The sequence below is a fragment of the Lissotriton helveticus genome, chromosome 7 (genome assembly GCF_964261635.1).
Source record: "Lissotriton helveticus chromosome 7, aLisHel1.1, whole genome shotgun sequence".
Lineage (NCBI taxonomy): Eukaryota > Metazoa > Chordata > Amphibia > Caudata > Salamandridae > Lissotriton > Lissotriton helveticus.
The window spans coordinates 1,853,088,447-1,853,106,732 of NC_136068.1; the positions used below are offsets into that span (position 1 = coordinate 1,853,088,447).

The 18,286-nt window shown below is 46.4% G+C and overlaps 1 protein-coding gene and 1 long non-coding RNA gene across 2 annotated transcripts in view; one reads left to right on the forward strand and one right to left on the reverse strand.

The window, feature by feature from the left end:
* The first annotated feature begins 306 nt into the window (after positions 1 to 306).
* LOC144767776 (olfactory receptor 5V1-like) overlaps positions 307 to 18,286 on the forward strand; it is a 117,188-nt gene continuing 99,208 nt past the window's right edge. The window contains exon 1 of the mRNA XM_078651156.1: positions 307 to 415. The gene's annotated coding sequence lies outside the window, so the exon portion shown is untranslated. The remainder of the gene's footprint in view (positions 416 to 18,286) is intronic.
* Positions 8,187 to 9,713, reverse strand: LOC144767777 (uncharacterized). Its single transcript, XR_013598342.1, has 3 exons — positions 9,426 to 9,713; positions 9,258 to 9,333; positions 8,187 to 8,426 (listed from the first exon to the last, which is right to left on the reverse strand). It is a non-coding gene; the product is annotated as an uncharacterized LOC144767777 (long non-coding RNA).

Sequence of the window (18,286 nt, forward strand, 5' to 3'; positions counted from 1 at the left end):
ATCCTTAAGATAGTGAGGAGTACTAGTGATTCAAAGTATAAAGCAAAAAATGTGAATTTAACGTGTGCACATCACCGTATAGGATTCAATAAGTTAAAAGTGGTGAGTAAAATCATTAAAGTACCTTCATGGTGTGCACATCACCGAGGTAGCTGAAAACTGGAATGTGCGAAGAAAACTGCATGCACTGTTTTTGAGCGATTGCATGTAAAATGAATTAGTGGGCGTATAAAATGGGGTGCGCGTTACCTTGCTGAAATTGTAAATAAAGTTGGTGCCTTGTAAAATGGCGGCACCTAAGGTCACGTAAACATGACCCTGTTGTAGCTGCGTGCGAACGTAGTATGACGTAGCCTGGAGAACAGTGAGCAGGAGAGAATGCCGTGCTGGATGAAGATTCCAAGGATCGTGCGAGGTAAGCCAATGCTCGGGCAAGGGCGGCATGGGGGTTGAGGATTTCAAAAGAAAACCAACTTGAAATATTTACGTATGGTACAGAAAATCCATACAACCTGCCGCGGGATGTCTTCAAACATTAACGGCGGGATTCCGGTCACTAAGAGGTTCTTCCAAGGCAGGAAAGCAGAAAGTAAATTATGTTCACCCACGCAGTCAGTGCTGTAAAGGTGCTGAAGAAAAATCCCATCCTCCTCGCCAAGTGTAGTATCCGGTGAGCTCCAAATAAATTAAAAAGGAGTCATCTGATGAAAGGTTTAAGTCTTCTTTATTTCTGTCAGCACACAGCACAGATCAAGACCACTAGTCAGTTCCGGAGGTCACAGAGCAACTGCCGAACCGCTGAACCTCACTGCTTGAACATAGAATACATTCCATATAAAGATTCTAGTGCCCACTTTAAGAAGTAATGCAAATAGAAACACACCAGAAACCCCTTAACTGCTGGGCTTTCATCCCCCACATATCAAGCTGTTTTATGACTATTTGGGGTAGTTCACACTTAGGGCTCCATTTCTTTATTTTCACAAAAGGTATCCATGCCAAATTTGCACCCATGTTTTCCAACTTCTTGGGGATTCTAATGGTACCCAGTGTTTGTGAATTCCTCATGAGGGGACTGAGGAAGTAAACAAAATATATCAAATCTAGATTTTTTTAGGATACAAATACAAAAAGGTACCCTAGATAAAAGTTCGCAAAGATGGAATCAATGCAATGCTGTGCTAAAGTCACCAGCTTCACAGCTTTCATTTGCATACAGAGCAGAATACAAAAAACTCTGTTTTACCAAACTTTTACAATTTTTCAAAAAAGATAGCCCATTTTTCGTATTTTTTTGTGCTCTCAATCTGCTTCCAGTTTGTGTTGAAAACCAATAAATTAATAGACTCGACGTGCCTGGCTCTAAGATGGCTGCCAAACCCACACTCCTTCTCCTACCTTTCCATCCTTGCCAGCGCCTAACGCCCATCTTTGGTTTCTAGCCTTCTGATCCCCTTCTGATCCTCACTCTTCTCTGGCAGAGCCCTAAACGCATACATGGCCGCTTTCCAGTGGAGCTGCACCGACAGTTAAAGGGGAGATTGGCCCTGGCACACCGCTATGAACATCACCTACCCAGCCTGACCACAGACATTTGTCTAGTTTTCTTCCCCGTTGCTGTCTCCTCCCTGTGGATTACTTGCTGTCCCTGGTCTTTCCTATCCTGACTTTCTTGTTCGCTAATTTACTCCTGTAATGTTTATTTATCCATTATGCAACAACTGTGAAACTTTTGTAACTTGTAACTCGCTGTGTCCTTATGTAAAGCGCTCTGATACCTCTGGGTCTAGCCAGAGCTATATAAAACTCAAGTAATAAATAAAACCAGTATAAAATCATGGGTGATCTAGGCACTCTAGAGTTTTCAAAAAGGTAAAAAGTAATCCAAATTCAGTATGTGTAGATACTTCAAGGTTAAAGAACTAACTGTTGAAATAGAGAAATATTGAAAACGAGTACAAATGAAACTGCCATTTGTGACAATGTTTTCATCTATAACTTTTTGTCACAATGGCCAATTTACAAAAGCAATGTACCATTAGATCCGCTTAGGTTGCAGTGATATACAGGGTTTGTAGGTTCTCCTAAATGCAAGGGAGCATAAGTACAAGGACTTAATGCTGCCGTAGTGTCAATGTTTTGACGTTATGGCTTTTTTTATTGCCGTATTTACAAGTTGTTGCTAAGTGCAGTTAGCATCACTTTCTCAGTGAAAACTGGAATTTTTAAGATCGCTACTTCTGTTAATGGGATTAACAAAAATGAGATGCAAGGTAGGGGTTCCCGTGCAAAAACTGCAGCTAATCCCACTTTGTGATATTTACAAGGAATTCCTTGTATACTGCAAAACCCCAAAACATTCCCTCTAACTCCAGTTAGAGGCACTTTTCAAGACTAGAAAATAGCTGGTCTTAATAATGGTGCAAACACTTGGGCCTCATTTCAGAAGGTTTTGTTGCTAGACAGTGCTGCAAGGAATGTTGCTGCGGTGCCCTGCAACAAAACTACAGGGCAGGAACTGTCACCATCAACCTAAAAAGTGGTGCATCGCTGCAACAAAACAGTGTTGCAACGCTTTTCACTACGCCCTTCTTGTGACACCATGGATGTGCTGTATTCACTGTATAGCGCTCCATGCCACAATTAATGACAGACACTTCTGGAATCCTGCATATCTGTCAGCACTAAAGTCACTAAAGGCGTAAGGCTCAGATGCAGTGGTGTCCTACTTGTTGCAGTGAAATCTTATGGATTTTACTGTGCCACTCCTATGAGGCTCTGTTGCATGGGAATGCCTACCCTGCATACATCATACCTGATGCAGGTATAATGTGGCATAGGTCTTCACAGGTCACACTGCAAGTATGTTAAGAAAATGACAAACCAGCAGATTTAAATTGTGAGAAGGGGCTCATGAATAGGCTCCCCTGTCTTTTTCCCCTACACAATGCTTCCATGTGCCAACGCAGGCACCCTTGTGCCCTGGTGCAAGGGGAACTGTATTGTGTAGTTGACTGATGTTGTGGCTCCATCTCTTCTCTAGACATCTGCAGGTGGGGCTGGACTAGTGGAGGGTGGAAGTAAACCAGTTGACCTTCTTGGAGTGTTGTTTGCCTGGTCTTTTCTTGAGGGCTTTTTTTTTTTTTTTGTGAAAAAGTATACGCCCAGGCAGACTTCGAGTACAAGGAGCTGGCTATTTAAAGGAACATATTATATAAACATTAGACAAAAAATAGTGCAATAAACTGTAATGATATCAAAAAATATTTTTTAATTCCGATATTTTAAAAGAGATCAATAAATATAGCTCTTTTCTTGAGGGGTGCCAGGGTGTTGCCACAATTGGAAATCCATAGGTGGAGGTTGCGTGCTGCCGTCTTGCCATCTGCAAGCGTTGGTGGAGTGGTGTTATGTTATGTTATGTTATGTTAAGTGCAACTTATATAGCGCGCTAACACCATAGGATTCATGGCGCTTTAAGACAGAGTGAGTGAGGGTGAAGCGTGAGTGACGGAATATTAACCAAGGGGTGAGAAGAGATGAGTTTTAAGCAATTTTCTGAAGTTCAGGAGGGAAGGGCTGGATTTGATGGAAAGAGGGAGGAGATTCCAAAGTCCGGGGGCTAGGTGGGAGAAGCGACGGCCACCGAATTTCTTGGTTTTAGCTTTGGGGGTGAGTAGCCGATGGAGGTGGGCTGAGCGAAGGTTGCGCGTAGGTCGATAAGGGATGATTAGGGATTTGAGAAACGCGGGACCAGTGCAGTGAAGGGCTTTGAATGTGAGGCAGGCCACTTTGAAAGCTGCCCTTTGGCCTATTGGTAGCCAGTGCAGTCTGTGAAGTAAAGGTTTTGCCGATTGCCATCTGGGGTTTTATGAATGAGGTGGGCCGCTTGGTTCTGGACAACCTGAAGGCGGTGCGCAGAGATTGTGGGAGACCGTGGTAGAGGGAGTTGGAGAAGTCCAGACGGGAAAGTACCAGCGAGATGACAACTTGGGTAAGTGCTGCGGGTGGAAGTAAGTGGCGAACTTTGCGGATCTTCCAGAGCTGGTACGTACAAGATGATATGACCGCAACCATTTGAGCTTTGAGGGGCAGTTCGGTGTCGATAATCACACCCAGGCTCTTCACTGATTTGACCGGGACTGGGGGGGGCTAGCTCAGAGGGCCAAAACTGCGGACCCCAGTGAGCATTACTGAGTCCAGGGAGGAGGAGCTCGGTTTTCCCGGGGTTTAGCTTGAGTTGATTCAGGTTCATCCAGTGTTGGATGTGAATCATGACACTGTGAAACGTATTGATGGCATGGGGGGAACTGAGAGGGAGGACAATCTGTAAATCGTCGGCATAGTTGTAAACAATAATGTCCCATTTCTGAAGTGAGTGGATCAGGGGCCGGAGGTATAAGTTGAACAGAAGCGGTGAAAGGGAGGAGCCCTGAGGGACTCCACAGATCGTGGGGGTTTTTGTTGCGGTATAGGGGCCCAGGCGGACGGCCTGAGTTCTTCCGATCAGGAAGGACTCGACCCACTTAAGAGCGGTACCCTGGATGCCTGCCTGTCCGACATGGTGGAGAAGGATGTTGTGGTCCACCGTGTCGAACGCGGCCGACAGGTCCAGGAGTACAAGGGCTTGGGGGATCCCCGCACCCGCGTTACTCCTAAGCGTGTCCAGGACTGCCAGAATGACGGCTTCAGTAGAGTGGGCAGGTCTGAAGCCAGCTTGGTTGGGCTCAAAGTAGCAAGAGGATTCAATAAAATTTGACAGGCATCGTGTGACGTGGGCCTCCATTAATTTGGGAAAATAGGGAAGGAGGGAGATGGGATGCTAATTGGATGGTTCCACGGGGTCGGCGCCAGGTTTTTTGAGGAGGGGCACTAGGATGGCCTCCTTAAGAGAACTAGGAACGATGCCGCTGCTGAGTGAACCATTCAGCAGGGGTAAAATACAATCAGGTAGATTAAGGCAGATATTCCGTAAGACAGATGGCGGGCAGCAATCATTAGGGGAGCCAGATTTGACACGGGTAGCGAGTTCCGCTAATGAGGTGGGGTTCAGGGCAGGGAAGGTAGTAAGAGTCAGGGGGTTATTAGAGGCGGTGTCCGATAGATGTGGCTGGGGTGGGGAAGGGATAGAGTTTTTGATTTTTATGATCTTTTCCACAAAGAAGAGGTTGAGAGTGTCGCATGTCTCTTGAGTAGGAGTCTGGGCTGGGAGGTTTCTGTCATCTGTGGTAAGTTCATTCATGACTTTGAACACCTCCTTTGATTTATTAACCGCAGACGAGATCCTATTGGAAAAATGTTCCGATTTTGCTAGGGTGATGGCAGTTTTGTATACTCTGCGTGCAGCCGTGTAAGACAGCCTGGCTGAGTTAGAATAGACGCGTCTCCAGATTCGTTCCAACTGGCGCGTTTTTAACTTAAGTTGCTTGAGGTCATCAGAGAACCACCATTGGGAATTGTGATGCCTAGTGCGGGGAAATTTGGTAAGGGGGGGCGAATTGGTCGCTGGTCATTTTCTATGACGTCGATATTATCAGTGGAATTAAAGACTGGGCGGGTGTCGGCCAGGGTCATGAGAAAGCCCTGGGAGTCATATGTGCTCCATTTTCGTGAGGAGCCACCAGCCATCAGAGGAGCAAGGATCCGGCCGCCGACAGTGATGGAAGTGTCAACTAAGTGATGGTCTGACCAGATGCAAGGGGATATAGCTGGCTGGGACAGAGCCAGATTACAGGTCCAGTTCTGGTCCAGGATATGGCCCTTGATATGAGTGGATCGGGTGACCTGTTGGGTGAGGTTCACGCTGTTGAGAGTCTCAAAGAGCTCAATAGCATGGGGGTCGGCGTTGGTATCATTGAACCAATAGTTCAGGTCACCAAAAAGGGCGAACCTAGAGTGCTGCGTTAATAGATTGGACAGCTGTTCACTCATAATGGTAGGGAAGGAAGGCATAGGGTGTGGAGGCCGGTATAAAAGAAGGAACGTGAAGGCGCCGGTATAAATTTCCAGGCTAACAAGCAAGTTATCCACCTCAGGAAGAGGGAGGGAATAAGAAGAAGTCGAGTTCAGGCGCTTCGATATGATGGCTGCCACCCCACCCCCAGGCCGGTCACCAGGGCGATCGGCATGAAGAATGTAGTAGTCAGGGGGGAGGGCCGCCAAAATATCTGGGAGGGACTCTGACGTTAACCATGTTTCCGCTAGCAGGAGTATGTCAGGGTTGTTATTAGACAACAGAATAAAAATGTCTTCGCAGTGCTTTACTAGAGAACGGGTGTTCAGATATGACACCCTGATGGAAGTAGCGTTCTTGATCGGTTTAACTGATGGTGTGTGGCCACATGGAGATTGTAGAGCAGGGCACAAGAGGCCGGCAGTGTGTACACGGCTATAGGAATTGGGAGACAGTGGGGGGGCAAGGTGCTGTAGCTCTCTGAGAGATTGTAAAGAGTATGAGATGGGATGGGCGACATGGTGTGCCCTAGGGCCCGACCTGGCGTGGACGGGCGCAGACGGGCTTACCTTTGGCGCGCTGACGGCGCGCCCGCTGCGCTCGTCCGCTGCGCGTCCGGGGGATGCACATGATTTATAGGTCTGGAGGGAGGGGGAGGGGGCGTGGCCTGCGGCCTCGCCGAAGTGGCGGCAGGAAGAGATTGTTTGCTCTGGGGGCCGCTGCAGCGCTAGATCCACTGCGCGAGCTCAACCGGAGCTCAGTAAGTGACGAGTGCAAAAAGTTAAAGTGACAATCAAATTGCACAATCAAATTTCAATAGTTAGTTTTTAAAAACAGGTAAAAACGCTCTTGGCTTCCGCCTCAAGAGCTCAATGCAGTCTTAATGAGCGACGCTAGTTTTCAGCGTCTATTTGTAGGGCGGCGGGGGGCATGGCCTCTAAAGGGGGCGTGGCCTGCGGCCGCGCCGAGATGGCGGCAGGAAGATATTGTTTGCTCTGGGGGCCATGGCAGCGCTAGATCCACTGCGCGAGCACAACTGGAGCTCAGTAAGTGACGAGTGCAACAAGTTAAAGTGACAATCAAATTTCAATAGTTAGTTTTTAAAAACAGGTAAAAACGCTCTCGGCTTCCGCCTGAAGAGCTCAATGCAGTCTTAATGAGCGGCGCTAGTTTTCAGCGTCTATTTGTAGGGGGGCGTGGCCTCTAAAGGGGGCCTGGCCTGCGGCCTCGCCGAGATGGCGGCAGGAAGAGATTGTTTGCTCTGGGGGCCGCAGCAGCGCTAGATCCACTGCGCAAGCACAACCAGAGCTCAGTAAGTGACGAGTGCAACAAGTTAAAGTGACAATCAAATTTCAATAGTTTGTTTTTAAAAACAGGTAAAAACGCTCTTGGCTTCCGCCTCAAGAGCTCAATGCAGTCTTAAATCTGGGTGGTGCTGAGGGAGTTGACAGTAAGTTCTTTGGTGGCCTTGATACAGCTGCAACGGAGGGCAATGATAGTGATGATGTACGGTGGGTGAGGTGATGGCGTGATGTAAATAATGATGGTTGGTACAGGAGAGTCCTGTGGTGTGGCTGTAGTTGAAGTTCCAGCTGGTAGAGAAGAAGGGCTCAAGCATGTGTCAGGCTATGTGGGTTGGTGCGATGACTAGCTTCTTGAGTCAGAGGTTGATGAGTTTTCCCAGAAGGGGGTGGTGGTCTGGTCACTGGGGCTGATCAGATGGAACTTGAGGTCTCCAAGTAGGAAGCAGTCAGTAATTGTGAGAGCCTGGGATGCAATGAGGTCTACAATGGCATCAGTGAATAGGGTTCATGTCCTTGGGTCCTGTATATAAGGGTGCAGTGGAGGGTGTTTTTGGTTTGGATCAGGAAGTGGAGGTGTTCCATGGTCACCGTCGGTTCATGACAGTGCATGTTCATTGAGTGTGCCTTTTTTAGACAATGGTAGGTATAATGGAGAACCCAATCTACCCTTAAGGGCTCGGGCAAAGTTACTAAGCGGTTAAAGGTGCCTTCAAGGGATGTATTGAAATACTCAGTTATGTTGTTCTAAATCTCAGTTAATTACAAGGTTTGTTATTAGCTTGCTAATTGATTTCTTTTGACATTCTGTTTTCTAATAGCACAATTTCTTATAGTTTTGAATAAATCACATAGAGATATATATCAAAGAGAATATACATTACATATATATATATATATTATACAACAAAAAGAAGCAAAGAACACAGGTGTATCTAAACATAATGGATTTTATCATCAAATTTCATAAAGGGTACTTGTATGAAACACATACAATGAAACAAGAAGGAAACAACCTAATATTTCAACCTTTACTGTTACAGTTGTATACAATTTTTCATAATCACAGTCGATGACTGTTAAGAAAGAAGTGTGCAAGTCGACGTTTCGGTCTCTAGGCTTTGATCGATGGGACCATCTTCAGGACTAACATTTTTTAAAGTGGTTGACCCCTAGTGAATTATAGAACAAACAATAATTACCATATATTTTAATCAAGTTATAATATATTACCCGTGTAAATATGACAGAATTCTATCCTTCAACATTGTCTTTAAAAAGCAAAATCATATTAAGTAATTGAAAAACTTTTAGTAGTATCATATTTTGTTCTATGACATTCTGTATATCATATCCAGATATCATACTTGTGTCTCTACTGATGTTCATTCAGCATATTTGGTTAATGCACAAAATATATATCCATTCTTATTGCATTTTGCATATAGTCCAAGGGAGTAAAATATACCTGTTTTGCCAGCCTTATTTATGAGCCGAATTTGGTTTGGACAGATATATGATTGTATCTACAATAAGCTCCATCATTGTATTTCATGATCATACCTATTGGGACTACGGCTATGACATTTACATGGATTCAACAGCCAATGTTACATTTTTCTTTTTTGAGTATTATATTCTCCCTATTACAACAGAGCATTATTAATAGGAGTAATTGCATCCTTGGTATAAACATTTTATCTCGATGTAATGTGGTTATTCTATCTATCTTGGTCTTTTTGCACTTAATATTAGATCTATTTGTATTGCATACATCTAGAGAACTCTTTCAAAAGTAATCAGGTATATTTTATCCAAAGAGAAGATACATCTTTTTTTGGTCAGTGCATCTCAATATGTTAACTGACCGATATTCCATCATCGTAATTATGATAACCCCATCATTATTATCATTGACATTTAAACCTTTGGGAATGAACCAACTCATTGCCAACCGGAGTTTATTTCCGTTATTATATTCAAGTACAATAAAAAGAGCCTACCTGGGTTCTGTTGTTTAAGAAAATTCAGCAGAATCATGAATATCGCCCGTATTTGCTTTGACAATAGTGGAAGACCCTGCGTGAGTCAAAGAGGGATTTTTATTCTTCTAGTAACTACTTAGTACATTGCAGAATGTTCATTTTTAAACATGATTAAACGTAAATTACCGTAGTTTTTTATAGAGGCAAACATACGAAAAAGGGACATCTTCGCTCTGATTTAAAACGTCTTCTGATTAGGGGTCCTTATTTGTTGCCCGACGAAAATTCAACTGGAACAACTTTAGAGTCTAAACTAAAGCAAAGGTAAACAAGTGTTTAAGGATTTTATACAAAATATATATTCAGACTATAGTGTCCTGGCTCTATTTGGTGTACATATACATGTAATCTCCTTTGAAAATTGAAGCTGACGAGCCCCCGTTAGCGCATCAACGTTTTCATGTACGCCGAGTGTCGTTCGTTTTATAGTTTGGAGCGCGAAAGAGGACTGTCTTGCTTGTGTCCATATCATTGTCAACATAGGCAGCCATCTTGGCCTGGTGTTGATATATATTATACTGTAGAGTTTCTGCTATGTTATACATGTTTCAATTGTATCGATCACCAAATGGCTTTAAACGATCGACAGTTGTTGTACCACATCGTATGTACTTTATTTCTATCTACAGATTCCGACCTATAGTATGCTTCATATCATCATTTAAACTAATGGTGCCGTGCTTACGTTAATTATTAACTGGTACCTACTTATATTATGTATTTTCAGGACCAATTCATAAAAGAGTCTTTATACGTAAATCATGTTATTAAGAGACCTAATGTCCCTTGTGTATAGACCCTTAAAGCTAGGTGGGCACGACTTAATAATAGTTCCCTGTTTATTTCAACATTTGAAAAAAGTGATTTCATTATTTACCACATAATGTCAGTCATGCCCATCTCTGCATGTCTGTCATTACTTCATAAAATTACATTGTATATTCAATTAACCATATTTACAAACAATGTAATGATTAAAATTCTATGTCAGGACGGAGGCTCCGATTATGCTTTTCTCAATTTCTTTACTGAAACAGCAGCCAATAAAAACACAGTAAAGAAACAAAAAACTACATTTCCCATGAGCACATAGTAACCATAGAGTACATAGAAGGTATAAATAACGTCATAGAGGTCCCAACTTCCTCTTTCTTTGCTGCTCCGCAGCCAGTTAAGTGTTTTCACCTATTCTTATGAATTATATGCATTGTTTAATGTTTATATCATAAGCGCTTTGTATTTTGCACTGTTGCGCTTCAGTTATATGCTTATTCGAACCTTTGGTTCATGTGTTTGCGCTGTTACTGTATGCGCTTTGTTTTTCACACTTGCACTCTGTATCTTGCCGTTTTCGGCGTCGCTACAGGGGCGTGGGCTCACCCCCCCGGTTGCAGGCTTGCTTGTTGCGCCTGTTCTTGTTTGTGGAGCGGGAGTGGGGCTGAGAGACGCGCGTCCTTCTCGCGCGTCTCCCATTTTCGACATTGCTCCTCAGCGCATGCGCAGTACACCGGCTGTTCGGTTTAGTGGTCGGCGGTGGTACTGCGCACTCGCTCGTGGGATTTTCTGACAGGACAGCTGTGCGCTCGAGTGTCTCTCCGGAGCTAAGTGAATTTAGGCTTTGCCTTTGCCCGCTGTTAGAAATGGGGGTCTCTAGTTGGCAGAGGTAGGTACCACTGTCCAAATAGGGACCCTTGCTTCTAGTCAGGACAAGGAGATAACTCTCTGAGATAACCCCTGCTCGCCCTCTAGGTAGCTTGGCCTGAGCAGTCTAGGCTAATCAGAGGCAATGCGTAAAGTATTTGTACCAACACTCACAGTAACACAGTGAAAACACCACAAACTGATTCCACAATAGTTTAGAAAAATAAAGGTATTTAATCTAAAACTACACAAGACCAAAACGATAAAAATCCAACATACACAGTTCAAGAATATGGTTTCAAAGAGTTCTTAAGGTTGCTTTAAAGTTCTTCAAGTTGCGGTAAAAATAACCACAGTTGCGTGAAAAGTTCACAGTTGCGTCACGTTTACTCACAGTACCTTTAGTTGCAACAAAGTTCCAAAAGCAGAAGCTGGTACGGTGAAAAACAAGCGATGCGTTGCTCCTGAGACCCTGGGGAGGAGTTTGCGACAGCCCCGCTGCAGCAGCGGGCGTGTGGCGACGAATCCGGTCTGTATGGGGAGGAAGGCCACTTGTATGGATTCCGGTGCGTAGGTTCCGTAGGAAGTCTGTTCTCGCGAAGACACGATGCGACGATCTCGAAGGTGCTGCGACGATCTCCGGGGCGACGATGCGCGGTCCAGCGGTGATCCTCTCTCTCGCAGCTCCTCGATGCGATGATCCTGCGACGACTCTCGCAGCGACGTGATGCGGTCCGCAAGCAAGCGGTGCGGCGTTCTCACCCAGCGACGACAGGCTCTGCGACGATACTCGCAGCGATGTTCGATTCTCCCGCACCGGTCTGGTGCGTCCCGCAAACGAAGGATGCGACGTCTCTGGCAGCGGCGTCAGGCGCTGCGACAATCTCGACCTCCGTAGCGGTGGGAAACTTCTCGCACTGTCGGGGATGCGCTCCGCAAGCGAGCGATGCAACACTTTTCAAGTTTCAAAAGTCACTCAAGCTTAGTTTCAAGCTTCCCAGCACAGGTCCAACCTCCAGAGGCCCCACAACTGGATCAAGCACTCTAGGAGGGACAGAACTCACTCAGCAGAGTTCAGGGAAGCTGGGGGTGAAGTCCTTTTGTTCCTGGGACTTCAAAAACAGGGAGCCAGCTCTTCTCAGGCCCTTGGAGATTCCTTCAAGACAGGGGACACAGCACACAGCAAAGTCCTCCCCTCTCCTTGGCAGCAAAGCAACAGCAGGTCTGTCCAGCAGAGCAACAGCAGGACAATCTTCCTTCTTCAGAGTCAGCTTTCTCCTTGGCAGAGGTTCCTTCTTGATTTCCAGGATGATCTAATTTTCTGTTGTCAGGGGTCCTGTACTTATACCCCTAAAGTCTTTGTTCTCTTGGTGCATGTGGGCCCTGTGCCCGGTCTGAACCAGTTCTGGGTGGATCCTGAGTACTTTGTTTTGCTGGCTGCATCTTTCCTTTCAGAGTGAGGGGCAGGGTCCTCAGCCGCCCAGCAGGGGGGTGGAGCCAGCATTGTGGAAGGCAGGCACAGCCCTATTCAGCCCAGGTGCTAACTCCTCCCACCACTCCAGTTGCAACTGCAGTCATTCAGCCTAGTGCTGACTCATCCATCCTGCTGGGGAATTCCCCAGCCCCTGTCACTCACAAACCAGACAGTCAATACACAAACAGGCCCAGGCACACAGAAGGTCCAGACAAGAGAACAGCAACTTTCTAAAAGTGCTGTTCTCAAACACAGGATTTAAAAACAATCTTTCCTAAAAGATGTATTATTAAATTCTGAGTTCAGGGATACTAGATACTTATGTCCTATCTTGTTCCTATGGGAAGAAATGCTGTTAACCACTGTAGCCAGCATCCCCCATGTTAATCTATGGAGCAAGATAGCCTTACAATAGTGAAAAACGAAAATGGCTGTAATTCACTACCAGAACATGTTACCTGCACCAGTACATGCTCTACCTTTCACATACACTGCACCCTGCCCAGGGGGGTACCTTGGGCCTTCCATAGGGGTGACTGATGTGCACGAAAAGGGAAGGGTTAGGCCTGGTCAGTGGGGACACTGACCAGGAGGACATGGCAGTTCTAAAACTGCCCATAGGCACTGCAGTGGCAGGCCTGAGACACCATTTTAGGGCTACTCATGTTATGTTATGTTATGTTATGTTATGTTATATAGCTTTTATATAGCGTACGGCTACTCGGTAGGAGTGTCCCGACGCTTTCCACCATCAACTCATAATGAAATAACACAACACAGCTAAAAACAAACATCAGAAAAAAACAAAAAAACAGTAGGCAGTAAAACAGACTAAGAATTAAAAAGCCAAGTCTTCAGGCCCTTCCTAAACTGGAGCAAGTTGGCAGTGCTACGGAGAGGAAGTGGAAGCAGATTCCAAAGCTGGGGGGCTCTGCAACTAAAAGACCGCCCATGTGGGTGGCACAATCAGTGCTGCAGACCCACTAGTAGCATTTGTCATCACCAGCCCTGGCACACCCAGTGCACTTTACTAGGGACTTCATGGTGATACAAATATGCCAAACATGTATATCCAATCAGAATAGCAATTTACACAGGGAGCATATGCACTTTAGCCCTGATCAGCAGTGGTAAAGTGCGCAGAGTCCTATTGCCAACAGCCACGGGTCAGGAAAAATAAGGGAGGAAGAAGCAAAAAGTTTGAGGATGACCCTGCAAAAAGGGCCAGTTCCAACACCCGCATTTCCTGTCGTTAGGCCCCTTACGCCCTAGAGTTCTGGAAAAAGACCTGGGGTTGTAAAATTATTGAAAGGCTCTGCCTAGAGTGTGTCAAGCAAGCCCTCCCTCCACTTTTGAACATTATTGTTGGACAGGTTGCCGCCTGTTCTTGGCTTGCTTTGGGGTTACACTCCCTCTGAAGTGCCCTTTGGGTGTTGATAATTTACTTCTCCTCTCGGGCATTAATTCTACCTTCAGGCAGAATGTCAGAATACTATGAGGATGATGAATCTTACTACTACGCTGAGGAAGAGCCCGCGGGCTCTGAGGGGGCTGAGTTTATGGACCAAGCCTTGTATCAGGCTATAGCACCTCTGAAAAGACATTTGGCTGATTACGCCACTCAGCAGGGTTGGTTACCTTCTACAGGTCGATCTAAGAAGTCTCCAAAAAATCCTCATAAGGCAGACTTTGTTAAATTAGCTAAAAATCTAACCGCCTCCAAACCTTCCAAAAGATCTGCCTCGTCTTTTCAGACGCATCCAGTTTCAACCGTCACTGATGACTCTTCCTCTACTGACTCTTCAGATCCTGTGATTCCGCCTCCCAAAAAGAAAGCTCGTAAGGAACACTTCGTCGATGCCTCTTCTGTTCCGCAAGTCTTAACATTTAACCCGGATGACATTATTCATCCAAACTCTTCGGTTTGGCTTCCCTCTCCTGAGGTTACTGATTACGTTCAGGCACATATCCGTCGTCCTTTCGAGAAGGATGTACGTGCTAGACTGCGCTCTGAATGCCCATGACCCGATCTGGCGGACAAGTTAGCGGACACTCCCGAGGTTGATCCCTCTATGATAACGTATATGCGTAAATATGCTAAAGACCCGAAGAAAGGCTTAGATAGATCGTGGAGGTCCTGCCAGGACAAACTACTAGATCTCTTGAGACCATTGACCAAGATTTTGGATTTGGCATACACTGCAAAACATTCTAACATTCTCATTGATCCTGATGAGTTAGCAGGATGGTCTCAACGAGCCATCTGCATTTTAGGGAATGCTAATTGTGCCCTCTCCTGCGAGCGGCGTCGCTCCATCTTAATGAAATTAGATCCTAAATTAACAGATCTTGCATCTTCTGAATCCGGTTCTCTAGCACAAGGGTTGCTCTTCGGTCCCCCCTTTCTAAAAGAACTTACTAATTTTGTGGCGACGTTCAGTGGCCTTGACAAGGCGCAATCGAACTTACGTCGAGCCTTCCGTCCGGTTTTCGGACGGGCCGGACGAAGGGGACGTTCGTCCGGCCGGGGAGGTACCCAGCCTACTCAACGAGGAGGTCAGTCCCAGCGTGGAGGAGCCCAAGATACCTATGGCTCTGGAAAGTCTCGATTCTATCCCTCTCGCAAGGGCAGAAATAACCATGGCAAAGGCGGCTATGGAGGTGCCCAAGGAGGACGTCATGATTCCTCCAACTCAGGTGAGCTTGATTCTAGCATCAGAGGTTGTTCTGGGGGGCAGACAAAAATTTTTTCTCCACAACTGGCAGCTAATCTCCAGCGATGCTTGGGTGTTGGAGACGGTGCAGGGTTTCAAACTAGAGTTTTACGAACGCCCTCTCCAACACCGCCTTCCCACCCCCCTCGTTTTTTCCCAACAAGATCAGGACTTCATCTCCGAAGAAGTCGAGTCTCTTCTGGCGAAAGGAGCCATCATTCCATCTTCCCGTCACCCCGACGGTTTCGTCAGCAATATCTTCCTAGTGGAGAAAAAAGGTGGAGGTTCCCGTCTGGTCCTCAACCTCAAAGAGTTCAACGGCGGTGTTATATACCGTCATTTCAAGATGGAAGGTATCCATCTTCTTCGAGATCTTCTTCAAGAAGGGGACTGGATGGTCCGTTTGGACCTGAAAGACGCCTATCTTTCTCTGCCAATCTATGCTCCCCACCGTCGCTTTCTTCAGTTTCAATGGTTGGGGAATTGGTTCGAGTACACTGTACTCCCCTTCAGTCTTTCTTCCGCTCCATGGTGCTTTACAAAGCTCATGAGACCAGTGATGGAATCTTTACGGGCCCGGGGAGTCCGTTTGATTGTCTATCTAGACGACATTCTTTTGCTGGCTCAGTGCCCTTTTCTTCTGCAGCTTCATTTACATTGGTCCATAGAGCTCTTACAGTCGCTAGGGTTTCTTGTCAACCCTCTAAAGTCGGACTTTCAACCCTCGCAGGCGATGGATTTCCTCGGGTTCCGCATCGATTCAGTGGCTTGTCAGCTTCTTCTTCCTGGTCTGCAGATCAGGGCGATCAAACGAGAATTGCGCATGGTTTTGTCCAAGCAAATGGTTTCTGTGCGGACAGTGGCTCGGATAGTAGGCCTCTTATCCTCTTCCATCCAAGCCATTTTTCCGGGTCCCTTACACTATCGCGCTCTTCAGCGCCTCAAGATCCGTCATCTTCAGAAGGGCCTTCGTTACTCCGACCTCATTCCCCTTTCGGAGGACGCTCGTTGGGAAATGTTGTGGTGGCTGGACCACATGGAGTCTTGGAACGGTCGAGCGCTGTTCGGGAAAACTCCAGACATTGTGATCGAATCCGATGCGAGTCTGTGGGGATGGGGAGCCAGATGCGGTTCTCTGACGACGGGGGGCCGTTGGTCCCAGGAGGAATTATCCCTCCACATCAATTGTCTAGCGCTTCTTGCGGGCTCTTTTGCGATCCGCTGTCTTTCCCCTCAAGCGACGAACTGTTGCATTCTCCTCCGAATGGACAACATCTCAGCGGTGAGATATGTCAACAAACTTGGGGGCACGAAGTCCAGACTCCTTTCGGAGATTGCCTAGGACTTTTGGCATCTTTGTTTGCAGCGGCAGATCACGATTATTGCCGAGTATCTTCCGGGTCGAGACAATCTCATTGCGGATTGGAACTCTCGTCATCTCCGCGATTACAGCGACTGGCGTCTCCATCCTCGAGTGTTTCGGACCTTGATCCGGGTTTGGGGCCAATGCCACTTGGATCTCTTTGCCTCTCGCCTGAACAGACAGCTTCCACTGTTTTACAGTTGGCGCCCGGATCCGGAGGCCTTAGCCACGGATGCCTTTCTCCAGTCTTGGCCTCCTCTCCTGTGCTATGCGTTTCCTCCCTTCATGATGATTCCCAGGGTTCTGGCCCGCACGAGGTATTTTCTCTCGGATCTGATTCTCATCACTCCTCTTTGGAGGGCTCAGGCGTGGTTTCCAGTTCTTCTGGAGATGAGTTGCTCTCCGCCGCTCCTTCTCCCCAACAGGTGGAACCTGTTGCTTGACCCTCTTCTGCAACCCCACCCTCTCATTCTGTTGGGGCATCTCCGTCTTGTGGTGTGGCGGATTTCGGGGGACGCTGGCAAGTCGCAGGCCTTTCTTCTGACGCTGCCCGATTTATCGGCGAGGCTTGGGCTCCCAACACCCACAAACGTTACGCTTCAGCTTGGAAACGGTGGTGTGATTGGTGCGCTCAGAGGTCAGTGGATACCTCTTCGGCAGATGTCACCTTAGTTCTGAACTTTCTTGCTTCTCTTGCTTCTTCTGGTTTAGCATACAGAACGGTAAATAATTTTCGTTCTGCTATTTCAGCGGGTCACATTCCTGTGGATACTAAACCAATTGGGGAACATCCCTTGGTTTCCAAATTGCTCAGAGGCATCCGGATGGTAAAACCTCCTTGCCCTAAGTATGTTACATTGTGGGATGTCTCTGTGGTGTTACGTTTCTTGAACTCCTGGCCTGTTAATTCAATGCTTTCTCTGAAACAATTGTCCGCAAAATTGACAATGTTGCTGTGCCTCTTGTCTTGCAAGCGAGTGTCAGATGTTCGTGCACTGGATCTTGCCGGTCGCACTTTCTCACCTGAGGGTGTTTCTTTTTCCATTTCTCGCCGTACTAAAAGTAACACGTTTTCTGTGTCTTATCCCTCTTTTCCACACAATCCCAAGCTGTGTGTAGTACAATGTATCAAGGATTATGAGGTGAGTACTGCACCTTTCCGTCATGATTTGCAAGGTCAACTGCTTATAGCTTTGCAAAAGCCTTTTAAGCCTGTGTCTCCAGCCCACCTTGGCACGTTGGGTACGTTGGCTCATGTCAGAAGCGGGCATTGACGTTACCGTCTTTGGGGCCCATTCTGCTCGGGGAGCTATGGATTCAAAGGCTTTTTCCTTTGGGGTTTTTTCTCCAGGATATCATGAAGGCCGCAGATTGGTCTTCGTAATCTGTTTTCAAAACGTTTTACTTCAAACCTATTGTTGCTGTTGCTTCTGTGGTGGTGGAGGAGCTTTAAACAAGCATAATCGGAGCCTCCGTCCTGACATAGAATTTAAAATTTGCTAGCATTCGTGCCAAGAATTTTCAATTCTATTAAGGACAGGAGGCGAGGATTATCCCACCCTTATTGACTTTTATGCATTGGATTATGTATGCATGTTGCTATACTGTAATATTCTTTATTATATGACTTTTTTCCCGCCCTATTGTGAATTTTTGAACTCTATCCTTTGGAACGGCCTTTACGGCTCTGTTTTTCTTTCCTCCAGGCTCCGACCTTAAATGAGATGTGCTGTGAGTTCCTGCTCCTCGTGGGTCTTCTTCTGTTCCTATGGCTCTGGGAGGTGCCTCCGTCCCG